This window comes from Uloborus diversus, unplaced genomic scaffold, assembly GCF_026930045.1.
Source record: "Uloborus diversus isolate 005 unplaced genomic scaffold, Udiv.v.3.1 scaffold_12, whole genome shotgun sequence".
NCBI lineage: Eukaryota > Metazoa > Arthropoda > Arachnida > Araneae > Uloboridae > Uloborus > Uloborus diversus.
The window spans coordinates 10,254,654-10,277,915 of NW_026557876.1; the positions used below are offsets into that span (position 1 = coordinate 10,254,654).

General features: G+C 32.7%; 1 protein-coding gene across 1 annotated transcript in view; it reads right to left on the reverse strand.

Annotated features, from left to right (window-relative positions):
- LOC129232461 (kyphoscoliosis peptidase-like) overlaps positions 1-22,469 on the reverse strand; it is a 170,772-nt gene extending 148,303 nt beyond the window's left edge. Inside the window, exon 1 of the mRNA XM_054866606.1 lies at positions 22,341-22,469. The gene's annotated coding sequence lies outside the window, so the exon portion shown is untranslated. The remainder of the gene's footprint in view (positions 1-22,340) is intronic.
- Between the last annotated feature and the right edge of the window lie 793 nt (positions 22,470-23,262).

Below are 23,262 nucleotides of genomic sequence, written 5' to 3' on the forward strand. Positions count from 1 at the left end.
CAACTATAATCTGTGCTCACGTTAAAATGAATCACATCTGACAGACTATATCTGAAATATTTAAGTACAATTACAATCAGCTTTTAACATAAAATGACACACACTTATTGGTTTTTTACGTGAAACTAAAGCACCAAGACTAAATAAATACCAATAAGCACTAATTTAATACCAAGTCATCAGATTCCAAATTAGCTTTAGTTAAAATCCTTAAAAACAATTTTTTTTTGTTCAACTCTATTTCACTTAAAGAAATCCAAACAATCCTAATTTAACATGTTCTTTTAAAGATACAAACTGTATTTCAAAAACAGAAACAGGAAGGAAAAAGAGTTATTACAATTCGAAAACTCACCCATGTGACGGGAAAAAATCCAACAAAATTAACATAATTAGTCATACATCCTTAATGTACCAAAATATGAGGCCGGTGAATGATCAACTTACACTACAATCAATAAACATAGCTAAAGAAACAACTTTCAATGTTGAAAAGAGTTAAGAACGTTGAATGTAAAAAAAAAAAAAAAAAAGACAGACGATAAAATAAAGGCTATGTCCGAATAGGGCAACCAATTTTAAACTAATTTAAAATGAAATTCTAGATGGAAACGTTGTTTTAAGATTTGGACAGCAGCCAAAAAAAATCTCTTTTAAAAGAATTATTAGAATTTTACTTGCTCACTCATATGCAAAATGGCAACAGGAAAGAAATAAAATTTTCTGAATAACGTTATGTAAATTAACATTTTAATTAATATCTTCGCTAATTAAAGTCGCACATTGTTTTGTACAACAACTGTGACGTAAAATAACAAGTTCACTTGTTTTAATTAGATAAAATATAAATGTTTTTAAATCAAGCCCATTTTTTGTATTATTACGTTTCTTTTTTGTAAACTAAAACAAGAAGTAGATAAGTATTTTGCACTTGCTTACTGCTGCTTGGGCCACAATGAGGTGTCTCATTGAAAAAATTGTCTAATTGTGGCCCAAAGATACAAAACTCCGTCTAAAAGGTATAAAAATTGCCAAAAAATAGTTTTTTTAAATGCAGATACGATCCCGTTTGATAAATTGCTTCTGAATTCATAGATGGCGTTAGTCAATTTCCCGCTTGATGTGCACTGCCGGTCAAGCTCGGAAGTTTCCACCTTAATATTATCAAATCCATTTTAATTAATTTATATTTTTACCTTCATATTCAAGTGCTGTCTTGCTGTTGCTTGCTAATGAATAGTAAAAAAAAAAAAGGGGGGGGGGTTATAGACGAAAATGTTACTTAAATTCTCGTAGTACAGCCAGAATTCACCTATTAGGGGGTGGGTGCTCGATCATGACAACTCTTCCATGAATATAAATAAACCAATTAAGCTTGGCACGGCATGTTAAAATCAAAGAACGGGGTTGATCACCAATTGCCTTTTATGCTGCGTCACTGACAAACCGTCTTTAGTAGACTTACTGAGTCACCCGGCCTTTTACGGTCCACCTCGAAAATAAAAGTTATGTCAAGTGACGCATGTTCAACAATGAGACTTGAACAAAAAAAAAAGAAAGAAAGAAAAAGAAAAAAAAATCAGCAAAATTTTGCGGCAGATTTCGGAAAAATAACCAAAAAGTAAACATTTTAAATTCCCCGAACACAGGAAAAGCCCTAAAACAAATGTCAGAATTTTATTTGTTCATATTGGAGAAAAAAGAATGGCAACAGATATTTTTTCTCAGTGACTTTCTTCACGCTATAAATTTTAATAAGAGCATTGTTGCGGAAATTTGAGATGAAGCACTGAGTAATTATTTGAATGGAGGAAGGAAAGCCTTCGAAAAATGGGGATTTTAATGGGGAACTCTAAGTGTCACAATTTTATTAATGTTTAATTAATATCTCCACTAATTATCGGAGGATCACTATCGTTCGGGAGAAGAAACTTAGACAGATTATACGCTTAGTTTTTAATTATATAAGATAAAATGCAAGTGGCTTTATTTCCCCCAAAATTCCATAACATTTGCTTTCGATTTTCTGCTTATCATACTTGTAATGCTTATTTGTAAGATTATTAATGCTTATTATAAACAAGCATTACAAATAACTTTTGCGGAATTGTAATTTCATTTTTAGTCTCTCTTAAATAAAAGATATCTTTAGGTTAAATGCGGTTGTTTTTGTTTATTGGATTATTCATTTTTATTATGTCTACAAGTGCAGACGGCCAAGGGTATTCAGAGGATGTTTGAAAAGAAAATGTAGTTTCTTAGAGGGGTCTACGTTGTTCATCGATTGGTTATACACAGGTAAAATATAACTCTTGAAATATTCATTTTTCGACCTTTGTCAATGGTTCAAATTTTTCTGCAATCAGTAATTCTGTACCTCAGAGCCAGAGGAACTTAAGTCACTATATGATAATTTTACAAGAGAGAGGAAAATCGTTTTTTATCGCATTCAAAGGATGGGACGCGCGCTCTTTTAACCCAGATAAAAAATTGAAGAGGATTTTTTTTTCTAAGGATTATGTTCACTTATGGTTTATGAGAAGCCATCACCGCTCGATGCGGGATAGGCTGCTAAATCTAATATATATATATATATATATATATATATATATATATATATATATAAAGGTGGCGGTGTTTCTTTTTTTCTTTGTTTGTACCCGATGACTAGAACACCCCATAGCACTTACAGCTAAAAATTCACATGTTTCGTCAAATTGATAGTTAAAAAAATTCCCCCATCCCTAACATTATATATCGTTGGAAAGGGGTTCTTTTTCTGAACAAGAAGGTGTTTGTTCCATTTCTCTCACTTAATTAGAACCGGAGATGTAAGCGATTCTAATTGAGCCAATTTTTAAGGCTTCTCTTTCGAGAAATTAATTGCTATAACACTAGGTCCACTTTCCATACAATTTTTAACTATGACACTAATTCCGTTTTTCAGACATTTATTTTTTACTATGACACTAATTCCGTTTTCCAGACATTTATTTTTAACTAGAGGATCCGACAGACGTTATTCTGTTCAAACTTTCTAAATTGAAAAGTTAAAAAATTTTAGTAAACTTTCAAGTGTTTGAAACGTTTTGTTGAAAAAAGTAAGTAAAAAGAAAATCTTTTAAGCTGCTTGGTGTCAGAATGCGTGTATTTATTACAACTTGATTTATCTAATGCCCACTGAGTAGTTTTATGAACTATTTTTTCTCCCGTACTTGATGGTTTGTTCGTTCAGCCATACTCAAAGGATAAAAAGCGTCCTCATGTATTAAGCGTAAAAAACTAACTACCCATCTAGAACAAACGGGAAATCCCGCTACAACATCCACTATACGAAAAAGAAGAAAACAATAGAAAGGATATCGTTTTAAAAAATGATAAAGGTAAAAACAGTTCTCTGAATAAGCGAAAAACACTCATCTCTCCCCCCCCCCCCCCCCCCACCCGATATAAAATAAAAAACATTCTTCAACTAAAATGACTAAAAAATCTTTAAAAACGAAAAACAATTCTTTGCAATTTGAAATATTTCGCGAAAAAAAAACGAAAAATACAATAAATTATATTAACAGTAGCTTTAAAATGTAAACAAATGATCATGCAACTCTATTGTTTATAGCCAAAGTCGCCAAGCTACCACGTTACTGTAATCCAGCCGATCAGTGAGCGAAGCCACCTCCGACCGATTAGCGGTCCGATCTTTTGAACGAACACTTTTAAAACTTCATATATTGCCTAATTTCTTCTTTCCAACAAAGATAAAGATCTTCCACTTCACTGATCTTTTGTGCACAGAACTACCCTGCTGTAATTTATCTGGACGAAAACAAAATTTGTTTCGTCTTTAAATTCCATCACATTTTCCTTTAATAATGTTCTGATTAGTTTGATAATCCTTAAAGTGTTCTTGATATTGGTGCCAAAACTCATATGGATTTGAGTCGAGAAAGAAATGTTGCTAGGTACGGTACTTTCTGATCATTTGGTTAGGACAACCTAAAGCACCGATCCGGTCACATGGTTCAACTACACACGTTTTGCGTGAACCTTCCAGCACTTTACTTTAAAATATATCACGGGAGCTAAATTCGTTGTTTTTAAGATATGAAGGCTTCACTCTCTCTCTCTCTACGTTTTATCTATTCTCAATTGACATATCACAGTAGGAAATTTCATTACAAAAATCAGAGCTGGGGGGCAACGGGTTAAATAAATATTTAACCCGTTGCCAAAGGAGATTGGCAACGGGTTAAATATTTATTTCAGTTCTTGTTCAATAATAGGTTAAAATAAATATTAATCATTAAGGAGAAATAACCATCCAAAGTTTTAATTAATTAATTAACAAAGGCGTTTTCGATTCGATCCATCGGCTTCAAAACCATGCTTGCCACAACTTAATGACACACAAAAAATTTGAACAAAATCGGTCCAGGCGTTTAAAAGCCTTATAGTGACAAACGTCCGCACAGAAGATTTTTATATATTAAGATTAGAAGTTCGCTTGGCGAATTTGGCGTTGAATTATGGAGTTTTTTACATTTAAAAGCTATTGTAAATGTAATTTTGATGTAATTTGTTTTTCTTTAACTCAACGGATTTTCTTTTACATTTTTAGCACAGGCATTGCTGTGCGGGTACTGCTAGTGTACTAATAAACAAAAAATTCGAATTTTTGGACTTATGTCCTCTTGCTGTGAGATACAGAACTTAGAAAAACCGATGTCGGAATGAAAGCAATATACATCTCCCCCCCCCCCCCCCTCTGAATTTCAAAATATCATTATGTTTGAAATTTTTTTAGAAAATACTGCTGTAGAGTAGCAAATTTGGCGGCAGTGAATATGTGTTGTAGAGCATTTAAACGAAAATATATAGTGTATTGCAGTAATTCTCACCCCCTGGCCCGGCGGATTGACACCTGTCCGAGGGAACACTTCATCATTCCTCAAAGATTTCTACCTGTCCTAAGTAGAAATCGGTAGTGGGTTAAAAGATTGTGGTAAAAAAGTGAGTTTACAGTAACTTTCATATACAGTCGAAACCGGATTGTAACCAAAGTAGAAAAAATCTTAACTCAAAATATTTTTTATAGATACAGTCGGACCTCCATATATCGAAGTAGCAAGTTGCCGGAAAAAAATCGATATATAGAAATTTCGATACATAGAAACAATTCTATTTTATCCTAAAAATCTCCTAAAACATTAAAATTAAAGCTAATTTTCGGATATGAAACCTAGTTTCTAATTTATACAAGTATCGGATTAAATGAAAGTTAATAATTAAAATAAAAAAAAAACAGAAATGACATTTTTGCGCCTTTATACATCTTCATTCTTCGGCAATTCAACTTGATCCGCATGCAACATTAGGATTTTTGTTTTGACAAATTGAGAGAAAAGTAAAAAATTATTCTACTTAACTTGAATGATTTTTACTGCAGCTAAAACTACTAGGAACGATAATCAACAGACAAAAGGGATGACTTGAAACTGATTTTACAATGTTACTGGTTACAACTAAGATATTTGAAATAAACTTGAGGGAATTTAAGAATCCTAGAACGAAACAACGACCTATCTACATACCCCTCAACTCCAGATTCCTTATGGGTTTCGTAGCAACCTTTAGTAAACAAAATTTTGTCCCCTAAACTTTATTTTTCGTGAGACAAACAGTTTAAAAAGAAAAAAAAATCTACGAATGTCTCGAAAAAAAATTCGATATAGAGATTTTTTCGATATATAGAAACAATTTGTCTATGTAATGAACATAGAAATTTGCTGGGATTTCGATATATAGAAAATTTCGATATGTGGAAGTTCGATATATAAGAGGTTCGACTGTATTTAAACACGATATTTTTAAAGGTACTTTTATTCTTATTCGAAGTTTTCGGTGATTTGTCACAGAATTCATGTTTCTTTACTTGTATATGATAACTAGTTGCATAGCCAGGCTTTGATGGTCTACCTCGAAAATAACAGTTGTGTCAAGGGACGCATATTCAACAATCAGGCTTCAATCAGAGAAAAAAAATACTGTAAAATTTCCCGTCAAAATAGTCATTCTTAAAGAAAGAAAACGGAAAATCAAAAATTCCCGAGTAAATTAAACGCAAGTCTCCATAAGTACAACTAAAATCCTTGATCTTCTGCTGGCGGTACAAAAAGAAGATAAATCGCCAAGTAGTAATCAAAAGAAGAAAATTTTATTTAGTCGCAGTCGAGAAAAAAAAAAGTGACAACCTTCTGAATGGTTTTATTCACGCTAATTTAAAATGAAAACGCACAAACAATAATTTTTCAATGTGAACTTGCTGTTCCATTAGTCTTAAAAATGCTTTTAAATTTTTTCCCGGTGATTATACAGACTTTTTTTTTGAAATTTGAATGAATTTTAACAATTTCAGCGATGTTTTTCTCGGGCTTTCGAACAGCGCTAAATTCGAACTAATCGAATAACTATTTCAAGTAGAAAGAGCCATTTAATGCCATTTTCGGGCCCTAAAATTAAATTCGAACGGTTCGGTACATTTTTGGCGTTTGAAAAACCCCCACGTTCCTTCTCGGTCGCCCAAGTATTTCCCTGCTAAATTTGGTAGCGATCCGACTTAAACTGTAGATTTGTATAGGGAACATACACACATATATACAGGGTGTTCCGTTTTAACCTGCAAAAATACCTCTATTTTCGCAACCGTTAATCCTAGATCCATCTTCCAATTGCAAAAATGCTCAAAATGAGATGCAGGGTCAAGATATTGAAAGTTTGAAGCAAAATGAAAATGAGTCAAAAAATACAAAATTTAACTTTTTATACTGGCCCTAGGTCCCCTAACTTATCTTCTGGGAAATAACCTTCATTGAAAAATAATCTCAACACAAAACGTTTGACATTAGTATGACCAATATTCATTGAGACATGAAACGCAGGTTTTATTACTTACACCCTTTACACTCGCCGTCAATAACACCTTTTGGGGGGTAATATAGCGGTTAACAAGGGTTTAGAATTATGTGTGCCTAGAGTGTATTTTTTGAAATTGATTGAGGTTTTGTAGTGTATTTTTGCATATCATGGCATAACATTTGCACTTAATTTTCAATATCAATTAAAAATATAAATTCCTCATGCCCTTTTTCTAATTAACATTAACTTTTATATGAACTCTCTCTAAATACAATGTCGAGGATATTGCCAAGGCATTAATTCACGCCTTTTGGCCCCATAATTTCTATCATTACCTATGCACTATTTCATATACAACTACTACTTTATATAACAGTAGTTGAATGTCTAGTGTTATATAAAGCATTTGTGGTCAGACCCTAGTGACGAAACACCTCAAAGGTTAACAATCCCACCCAACGTCTTATGTGGAGTGCAACACTGCTCGAGCATGCAGCTGGATCCCTAACACCTTCTTAGCTGCCCTTCCATTGCTCATGCAATTTTTCATGAACTTTCACGTGGGCTCTCTCTAAATAAAATGTCGAGGATATTGCCAAGGCATTAATTCACACCTTTTGGCCCTATAATTTCTATCATTACACTATTTCATATACAACAACTACTACTTTATATAAGTTAGACTTTAGTTGAATATCTGATCAAGTTCTTTAAGGAAAAGGGCTGGCAGGTTTGCAAAACTTTTTCATTACTTTAGCCGGTCTGCAAGTAGAAAAAGTTAGATAAACGTTCGTGGATTGAGTACAAGCTGTTTTCTTGCAGGGACACTGTGCTTGCAAAGAAAATACATTTACAGAGTTAAATAGAGAAATTCATACATGAGACTTAGCGGCAAAATACTTTACAAGCTGGACAAAACTTGAATGTGTCTAAATAGAGAATTTTTAGAACTGTCTAGCCCTAATACAGGGTGTTTCAAAATGAATAGCGGGGTTTTAACATGTTATAATATTTATTACACCAAACTTACAGCCACAAGTGATATCTCTACATAGTATAAAATGAAGTCCCCAAAAAGCGTCTGATTGTTTGAATTCGCAAAACTTAAGAACTACTTGGCCGATTGCGCTGATATTTTCACAATTTGTTCCTTTAAGTCCTGAAAAGGTTTGCAGACCAGTTCGAATAAAATTTTATGAATAGTTATTTTTTTATTCCAATTTACGTCCAATTTTCACATAAATTCTCAAATATGGGGGAGAAAAATTACTTGCACATATTAATATTACATATCGTCAGAAAGGGTAGAATTTTCCGCGTTCTACGCAATTTGTTTCAATGCTCTAACTTTATTACGGCGAGAGTTATTTGCGTTTTTAGCTCGAACTTTTTTAGGCTTAGCTTAAATTTAGGCACTACTTTCTTCATTAAATAAATCAATAAAAAGTGAAGGAATTGTCCCACAGCTTTCTTTTCGACGCCATTGGAAAAAGCGATCTTTTTTACTCCAGATCTAACTCGACATATGGTCGAAAAAATAAGCTTTTATCTCGAAAGGAAAAAAAAAGTTACAATCCTTTTAAAATCAAGTTTAAGAAATCACGATTCCATTCAAATTGTGAATCATTTTCTTTCGCATTTTAATTCTTAAAACTTATTTTATGTTGTGTTTCCATGGTTACGCATCTTAAATCCATCTTTCTGGATTTCATTTTTTAAAAGTATTTTAATATCTGTCGTCATTGTTTGGAAAGGAAGTCATGATGTTTTTTTATTTATTTTTTACTCCTGATTGTTGAATATACGTCACTTGACACAATTTTTATTTTCAAGGTAGACCGGGTAAAGCCGGGCAACGCAGCTAGTATCAAATAAAAGAGAAACGCAAACAGTTTTTTGTTTGTTGGCATCAGTGCGCATGCACGTGGAATGTTTCTGCCGCAATCCGCCTTCTTATTTGGATACTTTACAGCTATGGCTCTTCCCTCAACTGACACAAGATGAGCCAGAAAACTTCATCTTTCAGTAAGATGGTGCGTCGCCTCACTGGCAAAACGAGGTACGCGATTTGGCTTAGCCTAACTGTATCCGACCGTTGGATTGGCCGTAAGGGGCCTAGTGACAGGGCTTGTTTCCCATGGCCTCTACGGTCACCCGACCTAACGCCATGTGATTTCTATCTTTGGGGGTTTATTAAGGACCGTGTGTGTGTGTGCCTCCACTGCCAGCCGACCTTCCCGAATCAAGGAACAGGATTGAAACTGCTGTTACAGCAATTACTAATGAGACACTCATCATAGTTTGGGAAGAACTCGCATATCGTCTTGACGCGTGCCGAGTGATGAATGATGCTCACATTGAACACTTGTAGCCTATTATGTAAAACTGTTTGAGTTTCTCTTTCATTTGTTATATCACTTGTGGCTGTAAGTTTGGTGTAATAAATATTATAACATGTTAAAACCCCGCTATTCATTTTGAAACACCCTGTATAAGCAAGTTTTCCTAGGATATTTTAAGCTTAGCATGAAAGGTACCGTAGAGAGACATTACATTGAAATATGTGTGTTTGACAGAGAAATAATAATAGTCTGAGATTGCAATGAGGGTTTATTCTCTTTTTTACTCCATTCTTTCTTTTCTTTTGTGTTTCTGTTATTGCAAAGGTTCCATTGTGCTTTACTTTGTGCTTTTTGCAAATAATTAAATGCGAATTCATAGTTAGTTTTTCGTTATTGAAATGTCTTCATTCGCCCTTAAGGGGGTCCGGGACACATTTAAAAATTTTTTTTGTTATATTCTTTAGAGTTTTAAAATTTTTTGCACTGATTCACCATTTATTTTATAAGCAAAATCATAGCATAAATATGAAAAAAAAATATTTAAATTTAATTAGTTTTTTTTTTAAATGGGGTTGTTTTAAATTGCTATAACTCAAAATATTCTTGATCATTTTTTAAAAAAATAAATTAAGCGCAGATATCTAAACTTTAATTTTTATTCGGCGATTTTAAAAATAATGATTCAATAAAAAATATTTGAAGGAAAATTTCAAAAAATTCAAAAATACTTTTAAAAAAATCATAATTTTTGCAGTAAACGTTTTTTTCAAATTCACCGAATAAAAATTAAAGTAAACTGTTTAAAAAAGACATGCTCCAAGTTTCATTACTTTGTCTCTATCGGTTCCTGACTTATAAGAGTTTGAATGCAAGAAATCTGGAAAAATTGCATCATGGAGAAAAACGCGTTTAAAGTTTTAAAGTTAAGTACACATTAGTTAGGCGCATGCAACAAAAATAATTATATCTTTCGTTCTATTTAAGATAGAAATAAGATTCAAACGTCCTTTTAAGCAGAAAAAAAACGGAGTAATTTTTCACATGATAAAAAAAATGCAAAATTTGACGATTTTTGTGTTTCGGACCCCCTTAATTGCTATCTTTCCAAAGAGATATCTTGTTGAATATATTTTTTTAAAACATTTTTCCTGTAGGAGGCGATATAATAAATTTATTATGGTAAAATATAATGGACTAAAAATCGTCTAAGCGGAAAAATTGGTTAACTGACATTTTCAAACAATAGATAAAAAAGATAACGTAGGAATGGAAAATCAGTGTCCAATTACGTTTCTCAATTGTTAATTTCAAATATTGTAAAATTAACAAACCCCTGCCTTCCCTTGCTACCAAATTCGTAGCAGGGGAAGGCACTTGACTTCTCCTTCGTCACGTGGTACAGTCGAACCTGCTTATCTCGAACCTGTCTATCTCAAAAACCTCTTTATGCCGAAATGTTTCATTTTCCCTGCATTTATAGCATTATTTCAATGTTTTTCCTACGTTTATCTCGAATGAAATTTTCCAAAAACCTTCATCCCTCAAATTCCGACTGCACTGTCTTTTCTGAATTTGATCCCCAGTGATCTTAACAAACTGTGGAACTTGGAGACTTAAAAATATTTTCCCTAATATTAGCAATCGAAAAATCTTCCAAGTATTGTGAGACATGTAGCTCAAGGAATGTACAAGGAACGACCATATGTACAAGGAACAAGATTTCCAGCAATTTCATAAACTTGAAAACTGAGGGGAGCTTTCTAATGTTTAAATTATTTCCATTGAAGAAAAAGTAAAAATCTCAACAGTTTTGAATTACAATCATTGAAAGATAATTTTCGTGCTAAACTTGCTATGATATAATCATTAAATTTTGTAAAACGTGTTATCAACTGTAGAGTGTTGAAAAATATCAATGCCAAAGAATATGTTCACTTTTTGACTTTGCTCCAATTGTTTATTTTCACAACTTTTCTCAAAACCTCCGTCTATCGAAACCTCCGTATCTCGAGTTTATCTTCATCGCCGTGAAATTCGAGATTGACAGGTTTGACTGTATACGACGATTTTAACTCTCTGTTTTTGGAAGAAGGTTATGATCAGTGCACTTTTTCCTACAAGTAGCAGTTTTTAAATTTTTAAACGTATTTAACTAACAACGTAAGAATAACGCAAGTAACAGGATATAAACGAAGCGACTGACGCTAAGATTTTCCCGCACATTTAAATGCGCGCAAATTAGTCTAATTTACAAGTTCATGGACCACCTCCACAGACCCTCCCTAAAATCAACTCTGTGTTTTGGAAGGGAGGGGCGAAGTGCCATTTCTTTGTGAACGCACTATCTTACTGATGTGTTGCAAAAGTTTTTTTTTTTTTTTTTTTAATGCTTTGTCTTAAACAAATGAACAACTTTAAAAAGTAAAAGTTTACTTTTTTAAAAAGTAAAAGTTTGCTTTGTTTGCTGATTTGTGCATTTCTAAAGTTTTTTATCTTACAAATTTTGTATTTACTTTGTATTGGTCATGTCTCCATTAACACGAAGTCAAAACAGCAAAAGTTTCATACATCTATCAAAATAAAATCTAAATCACCAAAGAAATATCGTTCATTGTAATTCCAAATGACCATACCCAAAGCATAAATTTCAAATCTGCTACAAATTTCAATAATAGTTTTTAAACATATGTACACTAAATACCCAAATGTATTCGTATTTAAACATTTTTTTTTTAAACAAAAACCCTTAATTTGCTTCTTTATGATAGTTTCCATTTAACAAATGAGAAAAATGTTCCAAATTATCTCGAAAGAAAGAGACACAAATCCGTCTTACTGTATTCAAGGGTGCCCACTGAGAGGAGGGGGGTGGCATCGCACAGACTGTACCATTGCCATTTTTAGGGGGGTTAGAGGGGTATTTTTCTCTCTTTTTTTGGGGGGGGAGGGCTCTTGCTTTTGGGGAGGGTCTTCGTGGTATTTAGGGTAGGGGTGAGCCCTTGCTCTTAGGGGGGTGGGCACCCCTGCTGTATTTCTTCTGCTATTAAATTTCTATTCAAAGTGCCTCAAGTGCTCATAGTTGGATCATATCTATAACCAGATATTTAATACGCTATTCCAATAAATTAAATTTTCGATGGACGGGCTCACGAAGTTATCTCATAATCCATAATTTATGGCTGCTAAAAATAAAAAGGCATAACATTTAATTTTTTTTTCTTCCAAAAATAAAATACTTGTAAAAGAAAGAAACGTTTCCGAACTTAAATGTGTTTTATATTGTAGGTAAAAGAAATGCAAATGCTGCATAAATAGAAATAGGAATATTGAATAATGGAATAAAAGTCTATACGTTGTGCCAGAAGAAAAGAAATTTCCACGTACACAAAAACTAACCGTGATTCAAAAAGTGTAAAAACAAGACACACAACATCATTGAGTTTTCCAGCCAAAACTGCCATTTTCATTATCGTTCCATGGAACAAGATAAAAACTGCGCCCTCTATAAATTAAAGTAGAAGTTATGAATTAAAGTAGAAGTAATTAAAATGAAAATAGAACCAAACAATCGTTTACATATGAAAAAATGAGAAAAAACTCCAATGGGGGAGGGGAGGAAAAAAAAGGAAAATGGAATGACATCATTTTTGCATAAAACAAGTTTGCTAAGTCACCAACGGGAGAGGGGATCGAAAATGGTGATAAAATAGGAAATATCGTTGTATGTTGCACAAGAGGAAAAATTTCCACGTACACAAAAACTAACCGTGATTCAAAAAGTGTAAAAACAGCCACACAACGTCATTGAGTTTTCCAGCCAAAACTGCCATTTTTATTATCGTTCCATGGAACAAGACAAAAACTGCGCCCTCTATAAATTAAAGTAGAAGTTATGAATTAAAGTAGAAGTAATTAAAATAAAAATAGAACCAAACAATCGTTTACATATGAAAAAATGAGAAAAAACTCCAATGAGGGGAGGGGAGGAAAAATAAGGAAAAATGGAATGACATCATTTTTGCATAAAAACAAGTTTGCTAAGTCACCAACGGGAGAGGGGATCGAAAATGGTGATGAAATGGGAAATATCGTTGTACGTTGCGCCAGAGGAAAAACTTCCACGTACACAAAAACTAACCGTGATTCAAAAAGTGTAAAAACAGCCACACAACGTCATTGAGTTTTCCAGCCAAAACTGCCATTTTTATTATCGTTCCATGGAACAAGACAAAAACTGCGCCCTCTATAAATTAAAGTAGAAGTTATGAATTAAAGTAGAAGTAATTAAAATAAAACCAAACAGAGTCTGTTCACAAAAACTTCATCACCCTGTACAAAATGAAATCCGTCGGATTCCGATTCAAATTTACAGAAAATGTGAAGTGACAATTGGGAAAATGATGCATTGAGTTTGCCGTCAAAAGTCGTTTGATGGATTTGCAATCAATGACTGGTTACAAAATGCTTTTGAAAGTTGAAAAGAACATGACAGGTTATATGTTCAACAGAAAGCAATCAAACAGGATAATATCTTTGTTCTTTGTGCTGAAGCGTACGTTGAAGAAAATATTTCCGTCATATTTTTTTGATGTAGCTATGCATTTTAAGGATTTTACAATTGTGTCAATGTATGAGAATGTTTCCGGTTAACATACGGTTTATTTTTACTTACTTTTACAAAAAAGGATGTATTGTATTCGCGAAAAAAATTTCACTCAAAAATCGGCCTTAATTTCCATTTTGCTCACCTCCGAATGAATTTTGAGTTTATTTTTCAATCCGACACCCGACCACACGTGGATATAATCCGAGGAACGTACAGACACCCGAAATATCCATTTTTACGATCCCCGAGTTAATTACAACGAGTTTTCTCGTGACGTATGTATGTGCGTATGTATGTCGCATAACTCAAGAATGGAATGTCCTAAAAAGTTGAAATTTGGTACTTAGACTCCTAGTGGGGTCTAGTTGTGCACCTCCCTTTTTGATTGCATTCGGATGCTCCAAAGGGGCTCTTTTGCCCCCTTTTGGGGGGAAATCATTGTCAATTTGTGAGGTAAACTCAAGTGGTGTTATAATTTGGCGGACACTTGGCGATATATAGCCAGTCTTTTAGTCGCCAAGTTATGTTGCCGACTTGGCAACAAATTTGGCGATTTTTTTTTCTCTTAAATCTGGTTTCAATTTGGCCACTGTTGGTGATATTTAGAGAGTAAACTATTGAATCACATTAAAACTGCCAATAATGAGTAAATGACATTAAATTGGAGTAAAAGGAAGTCACGTGATGAAAAAATCAGCTCGTTTCTTTTTTATGCTAACTGGTGCAATTTTCGGTAAAATATTTTTTAAATCAAATGATAATACAAAATTCTGTTGGAAAAACAAGAAAATTTTGTTACTATTGGTTTGGAGAGCAGGTAAGTGGAAATTGATGTAAATGTAATAACTTAATTCACGTTTTTCTTAATATTTTGATGAATTATGTACACAATAACCAGAGGTGTCCACAAAAATGGGGGAGGGGGTCATGGCTCAGACTGCAACATTGAAATTTTTAGGTGAGGGGTGTTTTGAGGGGTATTTTTCCTTTGGGGGGGCTCTTGCTTTGGGGAGGGAGTCTTCCCAATATTCAGGGAAAGAAACTTAGACATGAATTAGACTTGCATTATTTATCCCGGAGTATTTTGAGAAGTCACAAACACTTGGTAAAAACTTCATTGAACTAAGTATGGCTTCTTTACTAATAATAAAGCTGAAAGTCTCTCTGTCCGGAGGATGTCTGGATCTCTGTGACGCGCATAGCGCCTAGACCGTCTGGCCTTTTTTCATGAAATTTGGCGCAAAGTTAGCTTGTAGCATGGGAGTGTGCACCTCGAAGCTATTTTTCGAAAATTCGATGTGGTTCCTTTTCTATTCCAATTTTAAGAACAAAAATATCATAAGATGGACGATTAAATTACGAAATTATCATAACGTGGAACCGTAACATGGGCACAAACCAATTGGCGAGATACGAAATTACCGTAACGTTTAACCGTAACATGGGTACAAGCCAATTGGCCAGAAAATTCACCATACATTATTTGTAAATCTACAGGCGAGCCAAAAGACCTTTTACTTTTATATTACGGGCAAAGCCGTGCGGGTACCACTAGTGTTTAAATGAAACAATTGATTTTCTAATATCTAAACAATGAATACATGAACTAAAAGTTACTGTATGTGCTAAATCATGTTTCGTAAACCGATGTACAAATTTAAACAAATAATTATGTTCTGAAAATTTTGACATTTCTGTTTTTTTTTCTGTAATTTCTAGTTTTGTTTACTTAATTAGAAAAATCAAATAAATTTCCCATAAAAAGTGTGGAGTGAGGGGCAAAATATTTCGTAAACAGGTGCACAAAGCAAACCAGATAATCGTGTTCTGAAAATTTTGACATTGCTGCTCTTTTTGTAATTTCTAGTTTTGGTTATTTTATTGGAAAATGAAATAAATTTCCCATTAAAAGGAGGGGGGAGCGTTTTCCCCACTCCCCCTTGCCCCCTCCTCCCCGAATTGCCGCCACTGACGCCAAATTCAATTAAGTGAGAACATTTAGTATGTTGTGATTTGCTCAAAAAAAAAAAAAAAAAAAAAAAAAAAAATCAAAGTCATTTGAATGGAACTGGCAAAAAGTTTTTTTTTAAATGTGAGTGAAATAAAATAGAAGAGGGATAAAAATAGGAGTTAAAAGACGAAACATTTTCCTATTCAAAAACAAAGAGCTAAAGAAATATACTCAAAGGACTAAGTTTTGTAGGATTAGAAATGGCATTTGACTTATGCACAGGGGTGCCCATCCCCCCAAATTCAATGGCACAAATCCTCCCCCCCCCCCATTTTCTCAACCCGTTTTTTTCCTTTTAAAATTTTTTTAGCTCTCTTTTTTTATTTATTTATTTTTAAAAACATTTTATTATATATTTTTTTTAATATTCTTTTTACTTATTTTTTTAAAATTATTAATATTATTATTATTACTTTATTAGAAAACTTCTGTGCTACACCAATGACATACACTTACCCACCTACCCACAAACTAAATAAATAAAATAAAATCTATTATTTATTTTTTAAAATATTTATTTATTTATTTTTAATATTTTTATTTACTTATTTATTTTTAATTATTAATATTATTATCATTACTTTATTAGAAAACTTCTGTGCCACACCAATGATATACACTTACCCACCTACCCACAAACTAAATAAATAAATAAATTAAAATCTAATCAGAGTAAAATGATATAAAATAAATAATATAAATTAAATGTAAATCAATAAATAAATTTAAATAAATAATAAAAATTTCAAAAATTCCCCCAAAAAAATTTTGATGGCGCAACTTGCGCCATAATCCTTCCTTGTGGGCACCCCTGACTTATGCATAAACGAGCTGATGTGTGCATCACATGACTTCCTTTTACTCCAATTTAATGTCATTTTCGCATTATTGGCAATTTTAATATGATTCAATAGTTTACTCTCTAAATATTACCAACAGTGGTCAAATCGGAACCAGATTAAAAAAAAAAAATTAATCGCCAAATTTATCGCCAAGTTGGCGACAAAACTTGGCGACCAAAAGACTGGCGATATATCGCCAAGTGTCCGCCAAATTATAACACCACTTTTTACATCGAAATTAACAATGATTTCCCCTCAAAAAGGGGTAAAATACCCCCTTTGGAGCATACGAATGCAACCAAAAATGAAGGTGCACAACTAGACCCCACTAGGAGTCTACGTACCAAATTTCAACTTTCTAGGACGTTCCGTTCTTGAGTTATGTGACATATATACACACATACGCACATACATACGTACATACAGACGTCACGAAAAAACTCGTTGTAATTAACTCGGGGAACGTCAAAATGGATATTTCGGATGTCTGTACGTTCCTAGGCACGTATCCACGTGTGGTCGGGTTGAAAAAAAAAACTCAACATTCATTTGGGGATGAATTTTGGGGATTTTTGGGTGAAAATTTTTTCGCGAATACAATGCTTCCTTTTTTGTAAAAGGAAGTAAAAATGCTTTGGATAGTTTAAAAATATTTTGATACGTACGTATGGAAAAAAAAACCTGCACGCAAAGAAAATAGAAATTTGGCAACGGAAAGCAAAGATAACTAAAATTGTTTTTCATGCAGCATTTAACTGAAAACAAGTTAATGAATCTAATTTCGTAATGTAACAAATTTCTTTTTAAAAAATAAAAACCTTTGTGCCGAGGAATAACAGGAAATATCCGACGTTGTTTAGCACAAATAAACAAATTACTGAGTACACGTGTTTCGGGGCTTCCAGGAACCCCTTTTTCAATTCAAATTTGTGAGATTTTGGATGTAAAAACCCCCTGTAAAAGGTAAAAGCGACGGCACGTTGGATATTTCCTGTTAAATTTCTTTTTTTTTTCAACTTTGTTTTTTTGTAACTATATGCAAAATCAGTAATTAATACAATTTTTGTCCCATTATTTTGCTTACAGAGTCAGCTAATTTTTTGTTAATTTTCTTCTTCCAAAAATAGATTCTTTCCTCAAAACTCCGATTTTTAATTTTCGCATTGGTTATGCATTACTTTTTATTGTAATTACGTTTCCACTTTGAGTAAATTGCTGATGCAATTAATAAAAGCTCAACTCTTTGTAACTGATTAATGCCCATAAACTGTGGCAAATACTATTTTTATAAGTAAACTTGGCTTTTAAAGAGCAATACGTTTGAAATGATAAACATAGATGACCAACAAATGGCAAAATCAGTGTTTAATACAAATTTTTGCTCCATTATTTTGCGTATAGAGACAGCTAATTTTTTGTTAATTGTTTTTCTTCCAAAGCTAGATTCTTCCATCAAAACTCCGATTTTTAATTTTTGCATTGGTTATGCATTACTTTTTTATTGTAATTACGTTTCCACTTTGAGTAAATTGCTGATGCAATTAATAAGAGCTCAACTCTTTGTAACTGATTAATGCCCATAAACTGTGGCAAATACTACTTTTATAAGTAAGCTTGGCTTTTAAAGAGCAATATGTATGAAATGATAAACATAGATGACCAACAAATGTTTATAATTGGTTAAATGACTTATAATTAATTGAAGAAAGCATAACACTTTGAAAACTAAAATATAGTTCTATTTAAAAAGCTAGAACTACTGAACTGATATCATGCAACTGACTTTTTCTCGATGAATGATATTCTTGTGTAGGAATTCATGGATGTATGCGCTGAATTTTTAGAGATATAACATAAAAATTGCAAATTAAAAAAAATAATAATAATTAATTTCAATTTTGACATCTTGAATTCAAATTATGTATTTAATCACGAGTGTGTGTGTTTGTGTGTGGGGGGTATGTGTGTTTGTGTGTGGGGGGTATGTGTGTTTGTGTGTAGGGGGTATGTGTATGTGTGTGCTGGCATAAGTGTGTGGGTAGTTGTGTATATGAATGTGTGGGGGAGAGTATGTGCATGGTGTGTAGGCATCTGTGTTTGTGTCTGTGTGCTGGCGTAAGTGTGTGGGAAGTTGTGTGTATGAATGTGTGTGTGGGGGGTATGTGTATGTGTGTGTAGGCATATGTGTTTGTGTCTGTGTGCAGGCATGAATGTGTGGGTAGTTGTGTGTATGTGTTTGTGTGTGTATGTGTAGGTGTCTGTATGCGTGTGTGTATGTGTTTGTGTGTGTAAGTGTAGGTGTCTGTATGCGTGTGTGTATGTGTGTGTGTGTGTATGTGTGTATATAGTTGTGTATGTATGCGCGTGTGTGTAGGACATGGATGCAACCTGGAGACGGCCTTCGCTATAGGAGCAGCACCGTGAGGAGCCGGTCGACGGTGATGGTGCGGAGGGTGGCGGTGGGAAAATCAAATGATAGGACGTCAAAAACAGTCAAATGAAAGCAATAAGCAATCGTGATTGCTCAAAAAAAAAAAAAAAAACCGACTGGGTCGTAAATGTAGAATCAAGAGGGATTTAAAATCTTTTAAAAGCCTTGTACTATTAAAAATCAATTACAGGTATTTTATTTGTCGACAAATAGAAACAGGCAGCAGATAAAAATTTTAAATAATTGCAATTGATATCCTTGTCATCCAACAATGAATTCTGTTACCAATCGCGTGAATAAAGGGTTAGCCATATTCAAAATCTGCTTTAAAAAAGTTATTATTCAAATTCTATATAATGTGAATGTCATAAACTCATTCCATCAGACGCAGAAAAAATTACACTTTATTTTGGTACTAAATTTTTAAATGTGTTTCCATTGCAAAAATCGCGGAAGACCTTTATAGGTTTTTAACTAATATCTTCATTAATTAATGTCATCCAAAGACACAACCCAGCTAAAAACTCTCGATTAACTCTCCTTTCGAATAAAAAAAAGTTTTTCAATATCGGTCCATCCGTTTAGGCACTAGAGTGCCACAAACAGATACATAGATACACAGACGCATCAAACTTATTACCCATTCCCTTTGTGTGTCGGGGGTTAAAAATTATTAAAATGTACTTACTGGTTCTTACTGGTACTTGCTGATAAATGTATCTACTGGTTTAAACGTATGCAAAGATGTGAAGTTTTTTTTTTTTAAAAAGGTAGAAAATCCTATTTTTGAAAAGCGACTTTTATCTTTTTGGAAAAAAAAAAGTACTTTTAATAGAATTTTATTGTCACACCTAAAACTGTGACTCAATCTGTATTTTAATATTATATACATATTGTTCAGTTACTTATAACCCATTTCCTTTGTGTGTCGGGGGTTAAAAATTATTAAAATATACTTTATCTACTGGTTCAAACGTATGCAAAGCTATGAAGTTAAAAAAAAAAAAAGAAAGAAAATCTTGTTTATGAAAAGCGACTTTTATCTTTTTGGAAAAAAAGTACTTTTAATAGAATTTTATTGTCACACCTAAAACTGACTCAGGCTATATTTTGATATCATATACATATTGTTGAGTTACTCATTGAGTTACTTATAACCCATTTCCTTTCTGTGTTGGGATTAAAAATTATTAAGATGTACTTTATCTACTGGTTCAAACGTATGCAAAGCTGTAAAGTTAAAAAAAAAAAGTAGAAAATCCTGTTTTTGAAAAGCGACTTTTATCTTTTTTGAAAAAAAAAGTACTTTTAATGAACTTTTATTGTCACACTTAAAACTGACTCAGGCTACATTTTAATATCATACATATTATTGAGTTACTTATTGAGTTACTTGAGTTACTTATAACCCATTTCCTTTGTGTGTCGGGGGTTGAAAATGATTAAAATGTACTTTATCTACTGATTCAAACGATGCAGAGCTGTGATGTTAAAAAAAAGTAGAAAATCCTGTTTTTGTGAAAAGTGACTTTTATCTTTTTGGACAAAACAGAAGTACTTTTAATGGAATTTTATTGTCACACTTAAAACTGTGACTCAGGCTATATTTTAGTATCATATGTACATATTGTTGAGGAATTCAGTGATCATTCATAAATTCGTAATTACGCACTGTAGTAGAATACTATCCGTAAGTAAATCATCATTTTATGCGTTAATAAGAAAGAATATTGTTCAAAATCAAATACGATAGTTTTAAGCCAAGCTGTATCTTTTCTGGTTACATATGATTGATACTGTGGTACTCAATTTGCGAGCCACATCCGGCCCGCAAAGCTGATCCGTGTGGCCCGTTTTGCTCAATGCCACAGATCAAAAAGCACGATTAGTGACATGGTCGCAAATTTTGGTTTCTGAAGAACATGAATTTTATAAAACACCAGCATTAAATAATTGATAACAGCCGTTATTGATTTAAAATTGTCTCTTCTTTCCGTATTTCCCATGTGATTTAGAAAAGAATGAATTTTTTTAAATTTTGTATGTGTATGATGAATTTTAATGAAGAAAAAGGTTGGGCACCATTGTGATACATTTTTTACTATTTACATAGCTAACTAGTAATGTGCTGTTAAGTCAACCTGGATCTGTAATTTTTTCTAAAGTTTGGTTAAATAACAAATGTGACCATTTGAAGAAAGTAATCAATTCTTAGTGTTTTAGATTAAAAAGCAAAGTAAATTCATTTATCTGAAGTAAAAATTATAATAGTTAAGATTTCTGTAATAAAAAAATTCAATTTTCCTTGGTTTAGAATTTGACATTGCAAAATGTTATTAAAATAAGATGCAATAAAGGAAAATAAGGAAATGATCTTGAGTAAAAAAACATTAATCAAATAAGTCAAACATTTAAGTAAATTTAATTGAATAAACTTTTGCGCAGCTATAATGTCCGCAATATTATTAATATGAAGTAATAATATCGTAAGTTGATATGAATTAATGAATATCGTTGGCATTATTCACCAACGATAAAAACAGGAGGGGGGAGAAATTAAAAAACCTCATCGCTTTAGAAACTCGTAATATTTTGCGATATTTCTTATAGAACATATAAACGGGAAGAAAAATTGTAATCTTCATCGATTTAGAAGCTCCTAATATTTTGCGATATTTCTTATAGAACGTATAAACTGGAAGAAAAATTATAAACTTCATCGCTTTAGAAACTCGTAATATTTTGCGATATTTCTTATAGAACATATAAACGGGAAGAAAAATTATAAACTTCATCGCTTTAGAAACTCGTAATATTTTGCGATATTTCTTATAGAACATATAAACGGGAAGAAAAATTATAAACTTCATCGCTTTAGAAACTCGTAATATTTTGCGACATTTCTTATAGAACATATAAACGGGAAGAAAATTTATAAACTTCATCGCTTTAGAAACTCGTAATATTTTGCGACATTTCTTATAGAACATATAAACGGGAAGAAAAATTATAAACTTCATCGCTTTAGAAACTCGTAATATTTTGCGATATTTCTTATAGAATATATAAACGGGAAGAAAAATTATAAACTTCATTGCATCAGAAATTCTACAATACTTTGCGCTATTTCTGAAAGAACATACAAATAAATAGCAAATAGAAGATTTGAATAAGAGTGCATAAATTAACTTACTTTAACCGGGATGTACTTTTGCCCAAACAGTCCAATTACCCATCATTTCTTTCATATCTCTCACACCTCTGCTTACGCCATCACCAAAAAAAGATTCCAAATTACCTCCCTATTTAAGACCATTTCGGCGTTTCAAAATTACAAGTCTCCAAGTTCGAGCGGAAAAACTTCAAACAAATTCTGACGCGCAAGCTTTTTGAACGTGTCACAGTCCTGTTGCCGCTTCAACTTCCTGTCACTCTGAAAACTCTACAGGTTTTTTTACTACCAAACGGTCAAGTCTGCAGTTCTCAATTATTCGGAATTTCTTTTTTTTATTGTTATTTTACTTTTTTTGTGTTTCCTTTTAACTTGTCGTTGCTCTGTTGGGGAATTGTTGTATGTTTGACTCGTCTCCATGGCTACAGCGCGTGCGCAGTTTCGGAGGGAATCAATAGGGGGGAAAGAAGTATCCGCGCAAGCATAGCATTAATGGTTGAAGAAAGAAAAATATTATTGGGAATTGGATCATTATGTGATTAGAATATATTTAGGTTTTAAAAATGTTTCGAATCACTCCATAGTAAAAGTTTTTGAAGTTATATTTGCTACAAATAGTTTTCTGTAAGTTGATGTGAATTAATAAAAGTTTTCAGTTTAACTAAAGTAAAGGAAGCGATATTAGCTTTTTATAAAAACTTTTATTACATTTGCTCTCTCGTGGTGCCAGTTTTGGTGAACCAGATTTTTAATTACTCTCAGAAATAAAAATAAATGATAGAAATAATAAAAGTTAGTTTTTGAGGGGACTGAATACATTTAGGTCATTTCTTTTTTTAATTTAAAGGTTCCAAATAATTGAAAACTACAGATCTACGTCACGTTTGTATTGTTAATGGTTAGCATTAAAAAACATAACTTTTGCAAGAAAAACAAAAATTAA